Raw genomic sequence first — 6,000 nt, 5'->3', positions numbered from 1 at the left:
GATCACTGCTCATTTTATCTAAGAATGGCTCTTACATTAGTTTCTCTCATCCTTATTATCACTGTCTTTTAGTTTAGATGAAATTTTATTTCCTGTTCTAGAGGGGAAGTGATCCATGTGTATAGACACTTAAACACAAGCTAGTAACAGCCTCAACAGCACACAGTGGTGGCAATCTAAGCTCTGCTGGAAGGATTAGGAGACCAGTGATTAGTAATTATAATAGCTGCCATGTTTAAAAATTGCAAATGCTAGACTGTGTTCTATATTTACGTGCTCTATTTGATTTAAGCTACAGAAAAGGCTTTGAAGTTCTCAGCTGAAGACACTGAGGTTTAGAGGAACAGGCTTAGGACCTTCTCCAACCTCGCACATGTAATAGGCGCACAGCTAGAACTGCAGACTGGTTTGTTGGCTTCCAGAACCTGTGATATGCTGACCAAGGCCAAGAGGTTGAGCAGTGGAGACACCCTCTCTCCTTCTAGGATCTCTAGCACTTGGTTTAAATGTCCAGGAGAGCACGAATGCCTTGGGGGAATGCATGACGTGTTCATCATTGTATGCAGAGCACCTGGCAGGGTCCAGACACTCAGTAAGTGCCTTCTGGATTGGAGGACCACATTGAAAACCCACACGTCCATCCACATTGCTCTTCACTCTTGCACAATTTCTTCTTCCTCTTAATAGTCAAACTTGTTGAAAGAGTTGCCCATTTATACTTACTGATTCCTCACATCTGATTTACACTTCACTCACCCCCCTGGTTTCTGCCCCCACCACTATAGCAAAGTAGCGCTTGTCATTATTGACCTGCATGTTGCAAGCCCTCCTGTATGTGTCGGCCTCTAAGCAACACTCAGCACAGTTGCCCTCCCCTCCTTTCTGATTCTGTCTCTTGTCTTTGTAACACCACATCCTTCTTCATCAACCCCAAGCAGAGGAACAGCACACTCTACTTCGATTCTTCTTTACTTTCTTAGCTGGGCTTTTCTCATCTTCCCAGGCTGGAAGTGTTCCTCAGACTGGGCTCTGGGCCCTCCCTTTTTATTCCTCTATCCTCTCCCCACAAGTTAAGTAGTGTCTGCACGCTGATGGCCCTTAGAGGGGTCTCCTCCACCTGAGAACCTAATTCCTGAGCTCCATGCTTATAGATCCAACTGGCTACTTGATATATCTACTTGGGTGGTTTCTGGATAACTCAAACCTATCGTGTCCCTAAATGAACTTTAGTTTTCCCTCCAGAACTCCTCACCCTCTAGGCTTCTCCATTTCAGTTAGTGACATGACCATTCTCTCTGTTGCTCACAGCAGAAACTGAGGAATGCGTTTGATGCTTCCCTCTCTTTACCCCCACATCCAGTCCACTGGCAAGTCCTGTGATTCTACTCCCACACTTTATCTCTAATCCAATCAGCTCGTCTTATTTACACCTCTGTAGGGTAAATACTGGACATAGCCCTACTCCCTCTCCCTGTGCATACCAGAGTTCCCCATCCCCCAGTGAAACTATCCCTGGCCAAGGTAGTTACCCAAGGAAAGGCATAGCTCCATTAAGATAAATAGAAGACTGGAGGCAGCAGGGACCCTAAGTAAATGAAATAGCATGCTGGTGCTAAAACACTCTGGCACTAGGAGAGTCATGAGTAGATTAACTTATCACGAGTAGATTATCTTACGTGTTCTGAGTTATGTGACCTGAGTGAGGGTCTGCATGTAAGCTTGCAAATGATTTACATGCCTGCTTTGATCTGTTCACTACATAACTGTTGTATGTACCGCATGGTGGTGCAGGTATCTAGCTGGCCAGCCAGCATCGGTGACTCTTGTAAGTCTAGTAAACCCGTGTCTCTACCTATTGAAATATTGGGTGAGGTCTTTGGAATAGGCAAACACTACATTTGTGCCCTCTCACATTTGGGGTTCCCGGGATACAACGTGCATGTTCCTGCCCATCATTTCTCAGGTGGGGTATTGCATTAGCCACCTAACTAGTCTGCCCATTTTCACGCTTTTCCCCTCTATGGTGACCATATAATTTATCATCCAGACCAAATGCATTCAGGAGTGAAAAGGGGAATTGTTAATAATTATGCTAGGATTACAGGAATAAAACTGTCCCAGGCAAAACAGGACATGTAGTCATCCTAACTCTCAGTTTAGCATACAAACTATAGTATGTCAAAGCAAAACACCTCAGTCTACAAGGGAATGTAAATGAGGCATTTATTAGGTTTGAAAACTGGGGAGATCACTTCTCAGCATGAGAGATGAGTCCACCCACCCAGAAGAAAAAGTGAGGAGGCTTTATAGTATAAGTTCAGGGAAGTCTAAGCAGTAAACAAGTTCCGAACATTGTATAAACATGGAATGGATAACTGACTGGATAATATGACATGCTGAACAATGGTTTCTCAGACCTTTTACAATATTTATGGCTGCTATAATTTAGTCTATGCAATTTGTAATTAATTCCCATATATATTTTTAAGATATAGCAGGTTAATAATCATCCTGTTTTCCCAAGATATTTTCTAAACAACGTTATCTGCATTTATCTGAACATGGGTTTATCAGCGATAACAAATTCCTGTAAAAAGTTCACTTGTAAAGCAATATAATCTAATGAAAGGTCAGCTTCTTGGCCTAAAAGAGAACAAGTCAATTAAGTTTAAAAAAATGGACTCACTGTGGTTCTTTTCTTTTATTCTCCTTTCCTGGCCTCTTTTCTTCTTCATCAATCATATCATACATGTCTCCCCTGCTTCAAACACTTCCAAGGATTTCTATTTCCTTTAGATTAAAATCCAAGTCCTTATCTTGGCCTACAAAGCCCTGTGTGACATGTCCCTGGCCACCCTCCGGCATCACCTCATCCCAAGCTCCTCACACTGGCCTTTCAGTCCCCCTGCCAGGCCAAGATCTCATGTGTCACAGGTCCTTTACAAGTGACATTTCCTCTGCCCAGAACACTCTTCTGTCTGCTCTTCATATGTCTGACCCTTTCTCACCTTGTGGGTCTTCCTGAAATTCCTCTTTCTTGAGAGAGAGCTTCCCTGGCTGGCCTACTATGGGTCTTCTTTACTTCTTGCCAATTTTCAGTGTGTGGAATTATTTTATTAATATCTTGGTTTATTTTTCAATTTTTGTTTAGACTTTCCTTTGGCCCATTTCCTCCCTAGTTTACAAAATAGATGAGAGAAGTCACTGTTTTTACCTTGTTCACTGCTAAATATTCAGTACCAAGCAAAGTGCATGACACATAAAAATGCTTATTGAATGAATGAATGATTGAATTAATTTATTAATTTAATGATAAAGGGAAGGTTTTCTTTTCAAAGTAGGTCAGTCTAGTTTTAAGAAACAGGAAGGTGCTAATAGAGAGGGAGATACTGCACATAAAGAGAGAGGAAATAAGAGCTGCGCTAAAGTCAGGTGGAAGCAACAGGAGGCAGGATCAAGCCCATAGGTGGTGGGTTAACCCTAAAAGAACTAGAAACATCTCTTGCTCTGAGAAAGGAAGGAAGGTGAATAGAAAGGGATCAGGGGAGGCAGAACACTTGAGATGGAGGACAAGGGACCTGATGGAGTCCAGTTGTACCTGCTATTGTTGAACATTACTGTTCACGGGACTCATCACACTCCACTGGATTTGTGCATTTGCTTGTCTGTCTGGAGGACAAGAATGCAAGAAACCAAAGGTCAAAAATCATGTCTATCTGATTGTATGTCATCATTGTATCCACAGTACTAATTATAGCCTCTGGCATATAGAAGATGCTCAATGAACATGTGTCAACAGGAGTGAATGAAGTCGGAGAAGTATTCTTCAGAAGTCAACAGTATTGGGAAGAGGGTTTGGGAGTTGTAGAAAGTATAGATGTTTGGTACAGGTTCTGGTCTGCAGAATGTAGTAGCATGTCAGAGATGACTGTAATCTACACCAAAATCAATACTAAGATATCAACTGAAATGACATAATTTCAATTTAACATAGAAAATATTTTATCTTCTCACTCTCATGAAAATGAAAATTGTGAACCTTAAGTATACATAAACCATCAGTCATAATGGCATGTGATGAAAAGCCTTTGGAGAAAGGAATACACTTTTTATATTTCCAAAGTAGTGTGCTGACTATCACAGGGTAAGTTAGCAGAGAGCACTGAGAGACACACTGTAGTTCTTTGCATCTAAGACACCATGGACTGAAACATGCATTGTTATTTATATGCTACTAAGAAAAACATACTGCCAATTAAACTAAGATGTAATGCTTTCTTATCACCCAGAAACTTTTACACTTAACAAGAGAGGTTTGTAGTCTTATTTAGACATAGACTTTTCTCTTACATCACTCCTGTGTATATGCAAAAAGAACAGCATAAAGGAAATACATTTAGTGAAGTATTCCTGAAGCAATGAATGCTGCCTGGTCATTACTGAATGTAAGACACATCGTAATTTCAATAATTTATAATAAAGAAATGTGTGTCTAAGAAGGGATGAAGTATGATATTTAAATTCAAACTTACACAGGTTCTCTCATTATATTTACTGAGAACAATTAATAAACTTTTAGCTATTAATCACAAATTTTTCAAAAATCTCCCAGGAATGTCACCTTTAGCCTTGAAGCCTGTGATGACCACATGCTTGTCAAGCATCATAGTGTTTAGCTAATGCATAGAGAATGTTTGTTGTAGGACATGGAATTTGTTGACTTTGTTGGTGATTAGCCTTGGTTAATTGACTCGTGGCTGTGTAAAGCTTAAGTTTCTGCATCTTTCAAAAGGCAGGAAGGTGTAGATTCTATGGAACTCCATGAGGCTGCTGTGTCAACTTGATCCTGGCAGGAAAGAAATGACGTATTCGAACAGGGTAATGTGAGGAGTGTTTAACATGGGACAATCACAAAGGTGTTGTTACCGAAACTGGCTGTTAACAATGCCAGATAATTGGCTGTGCTAAATAATTGCCGGAAGTTCCTTTGAAGATAACAAAATGCCTTTCAAGTTTCCCGTTATGGGCAGATGATCTTGAATCACTATGGTTTAAGTTGTCTTGCACAATCCTGAGCCCCTGAAGTGAGACAGACATGAGCAAGGAGACCATATTGACCTCCAAATGGCACTGGGAAACAAAGTTGTGCCCCCTTCACTCCTCCTGCCATGGAACAAAGAGTCAGAGTTTCACTGGAACCAGAATGCTGGACACTATGAAAAAGTCTGGGGTCTGCCACCATTTATTGCAGGACAAGCAGAAAAGGGAGTGAAACTGGAATGTACTTATCCCCCACCAATCAACTTCTGCCAACATGCAGTTTTTGTAATTCTACCTATTCCTCTCTACTTTATGTTTCCCATAAAAACAAGTCATGCTTCTCAGCTGGGGAGACAAATTTGAGCTAGCCTCCTGTCCCCTTGCTTGACCAGTCACGCAATAATAAAGCTTTTTCTTTTCACAAAAGCCAGTGTCACAGAGACTGGCTTTCTTTGCACATCAGGCAGCAAGCCCATTGCTTGGCAACGGTACGGCATAAAGAAGTCACAAGGGATGGTGCCACTCCTAGAAATTACCTGCATGTCTGGGTAGGGATGGCATTATATCCCTTAGGCTTAAAGGGCTAGAGGAGCAAGTGAGTACAGAAAGTGGGGGTGGAGAGGAGAGACAAGTGGTGGGGAGGGAGAGAGGGACAGAGAGTGTGACAGACAGAGAGACAGAGACAGAGATCTGGTTGAGGGATACAGCCAGCCTGCGGTGACCCCACTGTGAGGGAGCTGTGGGAATAAATCATAAAATCTCACTCTCTTACCTCTCCCCAGCTCCTGCCAGGGCTCTCCATTAGCCAAAGCAAACTGGAAGACACAGCAGAGGGCTTAGTTGACGCAGTCTATACACGTCAACCTCCTAGGGTAGAAAGCAAAGGGACGAAGGGCAGAGAGTGGCCTTGGGGAGGTGGCAAATGGTGGCACCCACACAGCTGCAAATTAATTAAAAAAT

This window comes from Cynocephalus volans, chromosome 4, assembly GCF_027409185.1.
Source record: "Cynocephalus volans isolate mCynVol1 chromosome 4, mCynVol1.pri, whole genome shotgun sequence".
Taxonomy (NCBI): Eukaryota; Metazoa; Chordata; class Mammalia; order Dermoptera; family Cynocephalidae; genus Cynocephalus; species Cynocephalus volans.
The sequence above is the reverse complement of the archived record's forward strand: the minus strand, read 5'-3'. Positions refer to the sequence as shown.